Genomic DNA, 15,246 nt, shown 5'->3' with positions numbered 1-15,246 from the left:
TCTTTTTATATTAACACTCTTCAAATAAGATGTCTATACACTATCCAATTTTTTCCATCCGATTCTTAGACCAACTCCAATCAGACTTTCACTTCCTCCCACTCACTCGAAGTTGTTTTTGTCAAGGTCACCAATGGACTCCATGTTACAAAATCTAGTGGTCAACGGTTTCAGTCTTCATATTTACTGACCTCTCAGTGACATCTGATCATTCTGACCACACCCTATGCCATGATAAATTTCATTCACTTGGCCTCCACAAAAATATATCCTCTTGATTTTCTTCCTAGCTCACTGGTTGTTCCTTCTCAGTCTTCCCTGCTAGTTCTTCCATTTATCTTAAATCATCTCTTAAGGATGAAATACTCAAGGATTCAGTCTATTTTCCTGTTTCTTTATTATCTAAATTCACCCACTGTTACCCTCACAGCCTCATAGATTTGCACTTTATCCATGTGCAAATAATTCCCTAATTTATATCTCTGCCCCACATCTCTTTCCTAAACTCCAGTCTGAAATAGCCAACTCTCTACTTGATATCTATAACATTTCTAAAACTGAACTCCCATTCTCCCCACAAATCCTATTCTACCCCCAGCCTTCCCAAACCTAGTTTGTTAAGATCCTGGAATGCAATGTACCAGAAACAGAATGGCTTTTAAAAAGGGAATTTAGTAAGTTACAAGCTTACAGTTCTAGTGCCCAAACAATGTCCAAACTAAAACATCAACAAGATGTTTCCTTCACTCAAGAAAAGCTGATGCCATCTGGAACACCCCAGTCAGGTGGGAAGGTACGTGGCTGGTCTTTGCAGGTCCCTTGCTGCTGGGCTATTGCTTTCAGCCCCTGTTTCCTGTGGGTTTCCTCACTTGATGTATGGGGACCTTCACTTTGCTCCTCTGGGATGCAACCCTGGGCTCTGGACTGCTCCACATCTAACGGGAAGGCACACGTGATGTCCACTGGGCTCTGCATCTCCAAACGTCCAGGTCTCGTGTCAGCTCTGTTAGCTCTGAAGCAACTGTCCTCCAAGCATCCACATCTGCTCTGAGCTTTCTCCAAAAATATTTCCTGTTTTAAAGGAGTCTAGTAAACTAATCAAGCTCCACCTTGAATGGGTGGAGTCACATTTCATCTAATTAAAAGGTCACACACTGGGCATGTCACATCTCCATGGAGAAAATCTAATCAAGCGTTTCTGCCTTACAATATTGATTCAGAATTAGAAGAAATGGCTGTACCCCACAAGACTGAACCAGGATTAAAACATGAGTTTTCTGGGTATATAACACTTTCAAACTGGCACTTTCAAGACACTTTCCAGTTTACAGAAATTCCATCCTTCCGGTTTCTCAGGACAAAAATCATAGTGCCAATCTTTAACTCCTTTCTTTCTCTCATGATATGCTACCAAACCAGAAAATGATGTTGGTGCTACTCTACTCTCAAGAATCTGACTATTTTTGCCATGCTCACTACTCTTTTAGATCAAGCCACATTATTCTAGCCTGGGTTCTTGCAATGGCCTCTGAACAAGTCTCCCTCTTTCTATCTTTGCCCACTTTAGACTCTATGCTCAATGCTACTGGTTTTTAAAAGAATGTTCCTTTTAAAATATCATTCCCATGCTCAAAATACTGCATTCACACTCACTTTCGCATGTAGTGAAAGACAAAGTCCTTACTACCCGTCTTAAATGTTCTATAGTACCTAGTCCCCTTAAGCCATTCCCAACCTTTCTCTGACTGCCTCTCCTGCTCTTCCTTCCAGCTCACTCACTTCCACTGACAATGGCCTACTTGCTGTCCTTTGAGGGAAAGCAGTCTTTCTCCTATGTCTGGTGCTTTGTCAAGCTACTCTTTCTTCCTGGGATGTTCCTTTTTGAGACACCCTGAGCTAACTTCTTTATCTCCTCAAATATTACCTACTCGCAAAGACTCCTATCTCCTGACCTCTTATATTCAAAATATCTTCCACCCAGCACTCCAGCTCCCATTCATCTTATCCTGAACTCTTTTTTCATTTTTTTTAGCTGAAATTGCCATCTTTCAACAGCATGTATGATTTTATTTATTATATTTATTATTTACCCTCTGTCTTGTCCCATTAGAATATAAGCTCTATGAGGCTAGGGAGCTGCACCTGTGTTGTTCACTGATAAATCCCAAGGGTGTTGAATACTGCCTGTCCCAGAGTAGAGGCTTAAGAAACATGTACTGCATAAATGAATGAAATAAATCTATAGCCATATGGATATAATAAGACTGCCTAAATGCAGGCACCAAACAAACAACAAAGCTGGAACTGGAGCCAAGCTAAATAAAAGTCCGGGACACTTCTCTTTACAGCATAGATTTTTTATGGGGTTTCCAAAGAGAAGGTTAGGCACTGCATTGGCTGAGATACATGTATTCCTCTGGCTGAGACACACACACACACACACACACACACACACCATTTGTCTCACAGTTATACCACTTAATCCTTGTAAACTACATTTCCTAGATGTATTTACTGCTTTGCTTTGAAATTTTTGAGACAATGAAAAAGAAATGCATTTTCACTTCATCTCCCCAGCAATGTTCTAAATTAATAACACCTCACTAAATTATCTTAGATTTGAGTTCTTTGTTGTGGATCAATTTCCCCTCATAGCAAATTGGCAGACTGGCTCAGTCTTCTTGCATTGCCAGATCAAACATTTTCTGAAATATTTAATAATTCATTGGATTGAAAAGTAAATATTTACGTCCTCTCTCTGTTCAGGTAGTTTGATCTGCAAATTTCATTTGCACATTTTTGTGACAGCCAATTTCCTCTGGAAAGCTAGAACCGAGTTACAAAAAATACCAAATTCTGTACTTTAATATTTTTCCACTGCAGCAGATTTCATTTCCTCCAAATCAGCAGTTTTGTTAAAAAGAATTTTAGCACAAGATATGTAGAAATTCAGATGACAGTAAAGATTCGTCCATATTTTGCTAAGTCCATTGTACTACTTTTCTAAAAATTTCTATTTAGATCTATTACAGTGAGGCAGATCATTTCAGTAAATGACCTCATATATCAGAGAGAGCAGGCTGACAATGTCCTAGAGGTTTAAAATGCATGATTTGCTCCTCTATGTTCTTTTTTGTATCTTCCCTAGCCAGACTGACTTGATAAGCAGCCATGAGCCAAACAGTCCCCATAAAATCCCACTCCTTCTGGGTCAGCAAACTGATTGCACTCCTTTATACCCAACAGACATCATTTGTACATCATGGTCGGAAAAGCCAGCCATATTAGAGAATAATCAGGGCATAATATATCAAGGAGGTATAAACTGCAAAACTAGTTTCTGGGATTTGATTGAGTTGAATCATTTAAGTATTTTCCCAATTCGCAAAAGTGTTAGCACGTCTTCACAGAGCATCCAGCTTCCATTTATTAAGGGGTATTGACCACTGGATTTAGGTTTTGGTGAATTCAATCTTGGAAGCACATACCCTGTTTAAGTTCCTGATTTATTCCTCTTTAAGTGTTATTTCATTGTGGAAATTTTAATTTCGCAGGCAATGGAAATAATTATTATTGATGTTATCATCTTTGAAAGGGTGTAGAAATATCAGCACAGTAGAGGACTCAGGTATAGGCCACTTCTGCTTTTCCTGCACATCCGCTGAGCTGCAAGTCTCCTCTCTGACTTTAACACAGATATGATCTTATCACTGCTCTTTGCAAATCTCATCAAAGTTTTGATCTGCTGGTGCTTACCCTTTTGATTCTTAGTGCTTTTTACTTATTTAGTTTTCAATTCTTATAGTCATGCCTCTAGATTTGGGACAGGGAGGATAAAAGATTCAGAGAATATGAAATTTAAAACTAATATAATTTGTCATCCTCACAGGGATTTAAAAAGATAGCAACTTTTTTTTTCAAAAAAGAATAAGAAAGTCCATGGAAATTTAAAATATATAGAATTGTGGAAATTTATTTAATAAAAAAGAGGGAGCTGGATAAAAATGGAGAAAACCTCCCAGTTTTATTGCCAAAAAGAGAAAAAAAATGGAAAATTCAAGAAATAAATTCAGAAAGGCTACAGAGATGTCTCAGAACACAAATATGGGAATTTTTTTTCTTTTTTGTTAATATTTAATTTTTTTTTAAATATGACAACAAACTAACTAACACAAACATTCTTAACTTATGATCATTCCATTCTACTACATCATCACACAGTTGCATATTCACCATCATGATCATTTCTTAGAACATTCGCATTAATTCAGAAAAAGAAAAAAAAAGACAACTGAAAAAAAATTAATACATACCATGCACCTTACCCCTCCCTTTCATTGATCACTAGCATTTCAATCTAAATTTATTTTAACATTTGTTCCCCCTATTATTGATTTTTATTCCATATGTTTTACTCGTCTGTTGATAAGGGAGAAAAAGGAGCATCAGACACAAGGTTTTCACAATCACACGGTCACATTGTGAGAGCTATATCATTATACAATCATCATCAAGAAACATGGCTACTGGAACACAGCTCTACATTTTCAGGCAGTTTCCTCCAGCCTCTCCATTGCATCTTGAATAACAAGGTGGTATCTACTTAATGCATAAGAATAACCTCCAGGATAACCTCTTGACTCTGGAATCTCTCAGCCATTGACGCTTTATTTGGTCTCATTTCACTCTTCCCCCTTTTGGTCAAGAAGGTTTTCTCAATTCCTTGATGCTGAGTCTCAGCTCATTATAGGATTTCTGTCCCATGTTGCCAAGAAGGTCTACACCCCTGGGAGTCATGTCCCACGTAGACAGGGGGAGGGTGGTGAGTTTGCTTGTTATCTTGGCTGGAGAGAGAGACCACATCTGAATAACAAAAGAGGTCTCTTGGGGGTGACTCTTAGGCCTAATTTTAAGTAGTCTTGACCTATCCTTTGTGGGGTTAAGTTTCATATGAACAAACCCCAAGATTGGGGGTTCAGTCTATTGCTTTAGCTGTCCCCACTGCTTTTGAAAACATCAAGAATTCAACTTGGGGAAGTTGAATTACTATCAAGAGAAAGCAACAAGGTAAAATCTTCAGATTGAAGAAATCCATCAAGGTCTGAGCAGAGTAAATTTAGAAAGACACCCCTTCTCCCCACCTAGAGATTCCTGCATAAAGAATCTAAAGGTCAAATTTAAAGAAAAAATCCAAAAAGCTTCCAAGGAGAAAAAGAATGTTACTTTTAAGGGGACAAGTGTTAGATTTTGCAGCATAATTCTCAGCAGCAGCATTGGATGCTGAGAGTCAATGGAGAATAAACATCCACATGGATAGAGAAAATGCCTTTGAATTTAGGATTTATGTCCCCTCAAATTATCAATCAAGTTTTCAGGTACCTAAGGTATTAGAAATGTATTTCCCACAGACCTTTTCTGAATATATTACAGGTGGATGTAAGGCAGGCCAAAAAAAATAATTCAGGGAAGAGGAAGAAATAGAATGACATAGAAATAGAAATAGAGGATCTACCCCTGGAATAGACTAAGACAGAGAGAAAAAAAATCCCAAGAGGCAGCCGGATCCCAGAAAGGATTCAGTACGTATTAGTCATTTTTAATGGCATGATTTTAGGAGTATTGTTCAGAGTGGCTATGTTTCATTTGTCAACAAGGGTGGGTAAATTTTAGAAACAGAAAGGTGGGGGAGGGGGAGGGAAGCTGTTTAGGTAACAGTCCTAAAATATGTCATGATTCTAAGTAATTGTATAAATATGTAAAAAGATAATTAATTTGACTCTGATTCTTAGAACATTCTTCTCTGAATAATGGACACTTAAAGACTCAGGATTCCATCTTCCCCTTTACAGACCCAGCCTTATCCTGTGGTCTCATGGCCAGGAATATTTACATAACTATGATGGTGATAGCGCTGGTTTTGGACATTAACTGAAAGAACCACCCTATAGAAAAACAGTGGCATATTTGATTATTTTTAAAAGAAAGGACCATTATATAATTCACGTTGACAGCACAAATGTAGTAGAATTCAATGGTAGAGATGGGAGAAGGCAGAAATAATTGAGGAGCATAGAGAAGATTTGAAAGAAATGCAGAGGTGCTGACATCCTCGTTTTACATACCTGGAGTTCAGAGCTTAATGGGCCTATAAATAGAGTTTCACGTATATAATGTATGCAAAAGGAATGGATTAGATGATCACAAAAGAGATGTGTGCAAAAATACATCTTTTATGTTTTCATTCTCAATCATCAGTGGGAAACTCAATCTAGTTGCTTCTAGATGTTAAAGTACCTACAGACTAACCCTTAGGCATATTTGGGTAACAGTCATCTGCATGTCAGTGTTCTGGTGTGAGACACTGTTTATCTTATCTAAGCTTCCTCCTCTCCTCAGGAGACTCCACTTCCTCCACCTCGTCTCAGGCTCCCTGCACAGCCTTCACATGCAAGAAAAGTCACAAGGAGGGAATGGGAGCTGTGTCTACTTGATTGCCTGCATATGGGGAGGGGGGAAGCGTTCAGAGACCACCGCACCATGAGCCCAGCTGGCCCTGCTCTCCTCAGCCGGCCCGTTCTACAGGGCTGTGGACCCCAGTTGCTTACGTGAAACTCATTTATATGATTGATGCTCTCACATCACAGACCGGATCCAAAGCTACGCCTAATTGTGGCACATCTGACTGTATTCGGTCCATCCACACCTCAATGCACCCCTCAACATAGGTGGATTTTAGTCATTCAGATCCAACAAAATCACAGTCAATGTCTTTCTGCCCCTCCCCAATCCCTGCAACTCCCATGGAAGTATCCTAGACTCCTCAGCTCGAGGTTGAAAAAGAAATAAATAAAAACATGGGTATATTATTTAGAATTAGGAAGGTAGCCTCTGATACAACTAAAATCAGAAATCAGAAAAAAGATATTTCCTCCAATGAGCGGGAAGGGCAGGGACAGGGAGATGTTTACGATTCATTTTAAATCCCTTAGCAGATGCCTAGAAGTGATTGCAGGTCTAACTGGGAATCAGCTAGAAGGAGTCTCTGTAGTAGCAGAGAGACCCCAAGGTCACTGTACATGTGTTCCATCCATTAGCCAAAGAGAGCCACGGCCAGCTTCAGGGAATTTGAATAGCAGCAAGAAGTGCCATGGAGCTCAGTTAGCAAGGGATGATGGTCTCTGATGAGAAAACAAAGGGTAGGTCAGCAGTGCATTTGGCAGTGGGTGTATACAACTAAGGGGCACTAGGATGGACCCAGCTGCACCTAGCAGGTCTGAGACCCAAAGATCTGATCAACCATCTTTTGTGGACACCAACACAACACAACAACTAACATATGCCAGGGGAATCTTCCACCCCATTATACATCATCTGAGTTCCTCACATACTAAATGCCATTTTGGAAAAGAGTTAAGGAAAAATTAGGAAACTTAAAAAAAAAATGAACATTTACCTGGATGAAAAAGACATGTCAAGGGAACCTACTTTATCCTGCAGAGACTGGGGGTATTTAAGTGATCTGACATGTGAGCAATATATGGGAAATATTCTCTGGGTGAATAATCTTAAAACAACACTCCCCCCCACCTCAAAGCAACACTCACTGCTGCTGAAGTTTTGACAATCCTGTGGTTTGTGTTTCTATGTTATTTCTCACCAACTTACATAACCTTCAGCCTTAGAGGTTTGAAGCTGGCCTGACAAAATTAGATAAGCCTATATTTCATATCTGAATGGTGGATCTACTGCAGTGTCTTTCTGGCTGTTTTTTAGGGGCCTCACATGTCAAAGGTTGCTGCTTATGCCCTTTATACGAATCATTATTTAGTAAAGCGATAAGCAGATTCTCAAAAATAATGCCCCCTGCGTGTGTGTATTTATAGGGGGTCAACTAGAATTGATGGATTTATCCAACTCAGAAAGCATTTTGTCATAAGTAGCATTGGATGCAGTTATGTTTGCTCTCTAGAGCAGAATCACTCAACATTCACTGGGCAACATAATGATTTTTTGGTAAAAACTAGGGAGACATGAGCATAAACATATATTATCTATTGCCCTTGATACATAGTATGCTCTACAATAGCACAGTGGAGTAGGAGGCAAACAGAACTTAATGTCTGAGGGCAGCAGATACAATATCCCCCTATGCATATATTCCACTCTAGAAATTCTTTGGATTGCAGACCCTATTGCTACACAAATAAATTGCTTCCTCTAACATTGAATCACTTTGCCTAACTCCATCTGCCTTCCAGCCTATGAACAAAGGAGAGGAACACACAAGGGTTATGAGTTTATGAAATATTCACTTTTGTGAGGTTTTATATCAAAGTCGTGAAACATTACTATTAACTTCGCCAGGGATTAGCATGCTTTCAGAACTTCTGCAATGATCCTCAATTATTACATGCGTTTTCAATTATTATGTCTTGAAACAAAATAAAGTTTCACCATATTTAGTTTTTGGATACTGCGTCGGGCTAAAATAGTGAGGAGTACAAGTAGAGGCATATGTAACAAATTGCTGCTGCTGCATGGTTTTCCCATCAAGGCCCTTTTTATTTATAAATTGATTTTTATCTCCTGCCATTAACTCATAATTGCACTTGTCATTGTGTGTCCTAAATTGAAAAATAAATATTTTGTCAAATGAACTGCCATTGATTATTTCGTACTGGAAAAAGTAGGCAAATATTTCCCTGGAATCACCAGATAAAAAAGAGCCACTGTTTTGAAGGAAAATGGTCAAGTCCATCAGGATGAGAAAGTTGAAGTATATGCAGCAGAGAAAAAAAAGAACACATCACTGTGCTCTGTTTATCTCCACTTTATTCTATTTAGAATGCATAATGGAAAGCTCTACATTGTCCTTTTTGATAAAATGCAAGTCTCACAAAGCAGCCTCATTTTCACTCAGACCAATGACGCCTTTTGTATGACTGTCATGCAACCTCTCCTAGTTCCTGGTTTCTAGTGTATATTGATCCATTGAGTCATAATAAAGTAGTGCTTCCAGCTGGGAATGGAAGTTAATGCAAACATTTTCTGGATCAGGAAAAAGAAAAAATAAATAGGGCATACTTCTGCCTAGCCAATTTCAAATAGCTTCTGGCAGTACTATGACTCTAACTCACATGTGTGCATTTGCACATTCACTCATTACCACAAAGGAGAATGAAGCATCCGAGGAGAAGCAGTCCACTGCGTGTTCATGATGAGAGCTATAACAATTATAAAAAGCTAATACTTTTGATAAGCAAAATGGAGAATAAAATACCAGCATGTATTATTATAGTACAGTTGATGTTGGTTTTTTTATACCTTCTGTCCGAGTAATTTTGTAACCCAGAGATTCCTAGCAAGATACTTGAGAATAAAAAAATAAAAGGGAATTTGTTGCTATTTAGAACATACCTTCAGAGTTTAGAATTTTGCTTTCAAATAAAAAAATTAAGAAACGGTCATTTTAGGGAATATGAATATAAGCTTTGCAGCATCAGCCAAGCTCAATATCAAACATAAATGTCAAAAACCTTATATTTCCATTTAATGACATCAATTTTTCCTTCAACAGATGTATAACTGTAGAAGAACACTGTGTTGTGGTATGCGTCTTTCATGAAGTTTTAAAGTCTATCACATTTGCAAAATTACAAAGCAGTTTCCTAGATAGGAATTTTTCAGCGTTTTATGCTCCCTTGAATAAAAATGGGAGGAACAATATGACAGTTTGAAAATTATATATAAGGGGAACTCCCAAATGTTTTGATAGTGAATTTTTGATACACATGATTTTTGAGGGATAATGTTTTCCAAGGCAAAAAGAACAACATCTTTTTTTTTTGCTTTTGCTACGATGAGATCCTGTATCTCTGCAACATCCATTTAGGTAAAAAATGAGCTGAGAGTGAAATCATCAGGAAAGGTGGTTAAATTGGAAGTCATGACAAGAATTCTGTCACCTAGGGCAAGCCCCTGCTACTCTGTCTCCATGTGACATTGCAACTTCTTGTTTTGTTTTTTATTCTTTACACCAGCCCTTTCTAGCATCCCTCACATATTTCTCTTTCCTGACTCTTGTTAAAGTTAACATGGCTTTTTTCTTTTACTCTATATATTCAGTGGTCTCTGTCTCTCATGTCTATAGCTGTAGTGAGGTCTTCTTGGATGGAAGCCTGAATCTTTACCTCTAGCTCTGAATTTCCATATCCTGAATACTGAATGCTTCCTAGGTAATGTATTCAGGGATAACCCATATATATTTCAAACTCAAGATTCCAAAAATGGGTATACTATCTCCTGTCAAAACCAGATGGCTGCATCGTTTCAACCTTCCTTTCACTTACACTAAAATTCTTAAAATGATTTCTAATTCTTCCCTTTCTATAAACCAAATAGAAATAACCAAATCTGGTCAATTTTATCTTCAAAGTGATTTTCATTGTAGCTCTTTCCTTTTCAGTACTCTGGCCTTAATTCGGGACCTTAATATTTCAATCATTTAGTTTCAAATATTAGTTTTTATATTAATTACTAGTCATTGGGGACATGAATTTAAATAGAATATCATCTCTAAATAAGAAATATTATATTCACCAAAGAAGGTGGTAAATGGAATGATAGGCATAAGATTGTAAATTTGCACAGAGAAGTATATAACCCAGACTGAAAAAGTCAAGGCAATCTTCCAAGGAGAACTGGCATCTACACTGACATTTAAAGGACTAACAGGAATCATCTAGGTGGAAAAGAGAAAATAAAGCCTTTATTGGAAAAAAAAGAAGGTGCAACATCTTGGAAATGAGGAAGAATGTGGTATGCATTGGAGATTGTCTGGATCAAAAAACAGCTGGAACAAAGACATAAAGTGGTAGGAACAGGGCAAGAGATGAGGCTGGACATCTGAGCAGGGGTCCCATCTCAAGGGCCATACAAGGATATGCCAAACACTGGAGTTGCAAACTTCCTGAAGGAAAACAGGGGCCACTGGCAGATCCTAAAGAGTGATTACATTGTCAGATGGGCAGTATCAAAAAGGAATCGAGATTCAATTGGTGAAATTGGTGCAAACGGAAAGATGATTTTGAGGGGTGCTATATTAATCAGGGCTAGAAATTCTGCAGCGTGAATAAGAGCAGCATTTTATTAGCATGCAAACCCCATGAGAGTGAATAAAATAGAAGAAAACCCTCTGATTTTATGGGGTTTGCATGCTACGACAGAACTGGGCACATAGGAAGCGCCCAATAACTATCTGTTGAGTGAATACAAGCATGAAAAGACACAAAAGCATTTGCGAGAGCTTAATAAGGAACTGGCAGGATATAATAACCTGTGGATAGCCCCTGATATATTAGATGTTGGGATGGTGAGGAGAAGGGGGAGGGCAGCATCAAGGATGATAGCTGGGAAACTTGCCGGATGGTTGTTACACAAGTAAAGACTCATTAGAGGGAGGAAAATTTAAGATGCTAGAAGATATCATACCGAATGACCAGGAATCCAGAGGAAGTTCAATAGACGTAGGTCCTGTGTAGTAACACGTGTTAGAAAAGAGGGGCAGCTCTTAATGAGGGCAATGAGAGTGAAGGAAGCAAGACCCTCAAGATTTGGGGAAGTTTATAGGCTTTGAGGAGGAAAATACAAATGTGTGTTTGTTTGATGGCGTATACGTTCGAGAAATACTTAATATTTACTTCGTAAATAACCTCCAATCTATTTCCCTGCCATCTCCCAGAGTTGTTTTGGTAAGAGCAGGTTGAATCATTTTTCTCGCCATAAGAAAGGCATCCTTCTCATCAGGGCATTAAACACAGCCCCAATCTGCCATTGGAGCCTCAGATAACAGGGACTGTTTTATGAAACGTATTCTCATTCCATACAATTTCATCCCCCCTTCTCTCCCTCAGCCTGGACCTTCTTTCCTCCAACTCAAATGCCACATGTCCCACAATTTCTTCCTAACCTTTCAGCAGTCGGATTCGATTGCCCCGTCTTTAGTATTCGCGTCACAGCTTGCGAGCGTCTTTTAGTAAATTTGAATCGACTTGCCTTAAGCGTAATTGTCTATTAACCTTCAAAAATATAACTATTAAAGCGAAAAGATAAAAAAAGAACTTAGAAAACTGAAAGACTATATGGAAAAAAAAAATCAAATGGTTGAAATGCTGAGGAAGTACAAAGGCCAAGGATCGTGCGATTTATTCTGCCTCTCATCACCAAGCTGCTGCAGTGAAAAGGGAACAAACATACTCAGAGACTCAGGCTTGATATTTCCTTCCTGCGGCCCAGGGTGGGGCCCATGAGTGCTTCTGGGGCTATCTGACTTCCAGGCCACTGCTCCTCCAATGCCTCCAGGCTCTCCTGAGGAGGGACATGGGGTCGACAAAGGCCTAGAAGCGTCTGCACAAATACGTCCTTAGGGAAAGTGCCCTCTGGCAGGAAGGCTTCAGGACCCCACACCCCTTGGGCAAAGGTTGCTACCCCAGCACCCAGAGTCTCGGCGCTGTCCCTTCAGAGGATCAAGAAGCAGCCAGTTCCATAACAGTTAGGGAAATGCGCTCCCAAGGGATGCATTTGCGTTCCTGCTTTTTGGGTAACAGACCTGTCATGAGAAACAATTCTATTTCGATGATGTCCTTTCTTATTTTGGTGCTGCAGACGGCTACACATTATTTTTGTCACATCATCTGATTACTATGAGCACCATTTCTTCATGTTCTTTACCTGAGAGAAAATTAAAGTGGGTTTCTTGGGAAAGACACAGAGTCTCTGCCATTATTAAATTTAAAACAGAATAGACTTCCGGGGAAGATGGTGGAGATCCTGGACACAGTCCTTTCATCGAAACAACAATCATACAGGCAGGAACTGTCTGCAACAACTATGGAAACTCCAGAGGCCAGAAGAACACATACAGCGTCAGGGGAGGGCTGGAGGAAGAGGCAGGCAACCATGGTGAAGAACCATCAAGGCTCTCTCCACAAGGCAGCAACAGTGCCCACCCCCCACCCTTATGGCCCACCCACACAGGGCCCAGTCCCTGGCTAACTCACTGGTAACAGAAGGGATGTAAAAACCCTCTTTCCCAAAAACAGGGGTAGTCACAGCCAATCATGGGTCATAGCCTTTCATGAGCAAAACCGGATTGTTGGGTCCCAGCTCTGAGAGTTGCTGTCATTCAACCCACCCTGGGCAGGTGTGGAGGTGGTAGAGATTTAAAGATGCTGCATTTCCTCAGAACTGTGGGGAACCATTAGCTAAAGGACTGGATTATCAGGCAGGCCAGCAAAACTCAGCTTTGCAGAGCCATTGGAGAGGTTTGGGCACTTCCTCACCCCCTTCACAGGACACGTGGGAGCTGACCTGGGTCCCCTGCCTGGGTCCCTGGCCCGATTTTGTCCGGGAAAGATCAACTCGGGAAAATCCTCTCTAGAATGACCCTCCTTCCAGAATTTCTCTCCAGGCCAAAGCAGCATGAGACAATGAAAGGAGGACAAAAAATGGTACAGGCCAATGGCCTGAGACAAAGACCTAATGGCTTCAAATACCCAGGAGAATGGGGCTGTCTCCTCAGAAACAGAGGGGACAACCAAACTTCTGTAAGCAGTGGAAATCCAAAGCAACTAACAAACAAAAGTCCAGGACAAGGGAAAGAAACAGAAAGACAGGGAAAACCCTACATACTGCACTTGCCTCTGGCAGATCTTCCTGATAGGAGGGCTCAAGTTCAGGAAAATGTTCATCTTATCACCAGCCAGTTACAAAACCAAGGAGCAACATTCCAGGAAGTAGAATACAAAGTTACATTTTCACAAACAAGAATGTATGCTGCATCACAAGAGAGTCCAAGACAAACAAACAAACAGGAAATGATGGCCTATCCAAAGGAAGAGGATAAAGATACAGAAAACACCAAAAAAGAAGGCAAGAATGTGTATATAACAAACAAAGCCTTTAAAGAAAATTATCTTAATAATGCTCAAGGAGATGAAAGTACAGAAAAAGAACTAAGGATATCAGGAAAACAGTAAATGAACAATGTGAGAATCTAAGTAAACTGATAGAAATTTTAAAAAGGGACCAAACAGAACTAACAGAGTTGCAGATCATAGCAAGTGAAATGGAAAAAATACCCGGGAGGGTTTCAAGAGCTGGGAGAAGATAGAATCAGTGAACTTGAAGACAACATACTTGAAAAGAATCAGGCTCAGGAGCAGAAGGAAAAAAGAAATATTAGAAGTAAAAATAGCCTAAGATGGCTATAGAAACCATCAAGAGCACCAATACATACATTCTGGGAGTTGCAGAAGCAGAAGATATGATCCTATCTATAGAAAACCCTGAAATATCCAGAACAAAGCTCCTGGAGCTAATAAGTGAATTTGGCATAGTGGTAGGGTACAAGATCAACACCCCAAAATCAGAAGAGTTTCTATACATAACCAATGAACAATCAGAAGAAGAAATCAAGAAAAAGAATTCTATTCACAATAGCAACTAAAAGAATCAATTATCTAAGAATAAATCTAGTTAAGCGTGTAAAGGACTTGTACAAAGAAAACTACAAAATATTACTAAAAGAAATTTAAGAAGACACAAATAAATAGAAGGATACTTCATGTTCATGGACTGGAAGACTAAACATCATTAAGATTTCAATACTACCCAAAGCAATAAATAGACGGCCATGCAAAGAGTACTCAATTGGGAAAGAATCTTCGCTTCAATAAATGGTACCAGGAAAACTGACTCTCCAGTTGCAAAAAAAAACAAAACAAAAAAACAAGAGAATCCCTAACCCACACCATGTACAAAATGGATCAAAGTACAAAATAAAAGAGCTCAAACTATCAGCCACTTAGAAGAAAATGTAGGGACACATCTTCAAGACCTTATGCTTGCCAAGGGTTTCTCAGTCTTTACACTCAAAGCACAAGCAACAAAAGAAAGAAATGGAAAAACGGGACCCCATCAAGATAAAAAACTTTTGTTTCTCAAAGGTCTTTATCATGAAAGTAAGAAAAACTATGCAATGGGAGAAATATTTGGAAGCCACATATCCAATAAAGGATTAATATCCAGTATATGTAAAAAATATTTCAATTTACACAACAAAAAAACAAACAACCCAATTAAAAAATAGGGTAAGGATTTGAAAGAACACCTCTCCAAAGAAGATATACAAATGGACAGAAAGCACATGTAAAGATGCTCAACAACACTAGCCATCAGAGAAATGCA

The 15,246-nt window shown here is 39.2% G+C and overlaps 1 protein-coding gene across 2 annotated transcripts in view; it reads right to left on the bottom strand.

The window, feature by feature from the left end:
• Positions 1 to 15,246, bottom strand: part of CNTNAP4 (contactin associated protein family member 4) — a 270,914-nt gene that overhangs the window by 176,616 nt on the left and 79,052 nt on the right. The window lies entirely within an intron of this gene.

This window comes from Tamandua tetradactyla, chromosome 16, assembly GCF_023851605.1.
Source record: "Tamandua tetradactyla isolate mTamTet1 chromosome 16, mTamTet1.pri, whole genome shotgun sequence".
In the NCBI taxonomy this organism is placed as follows: Eukaryota; Metazoa; Chordata; class Mammalia; order Pilosa; family Myrmecophagidae; genus Tamandua; species Tamandua tetradactyla.
This window is presented reverse-complemented; position numbering and strand designations above follow the sequence as displayed.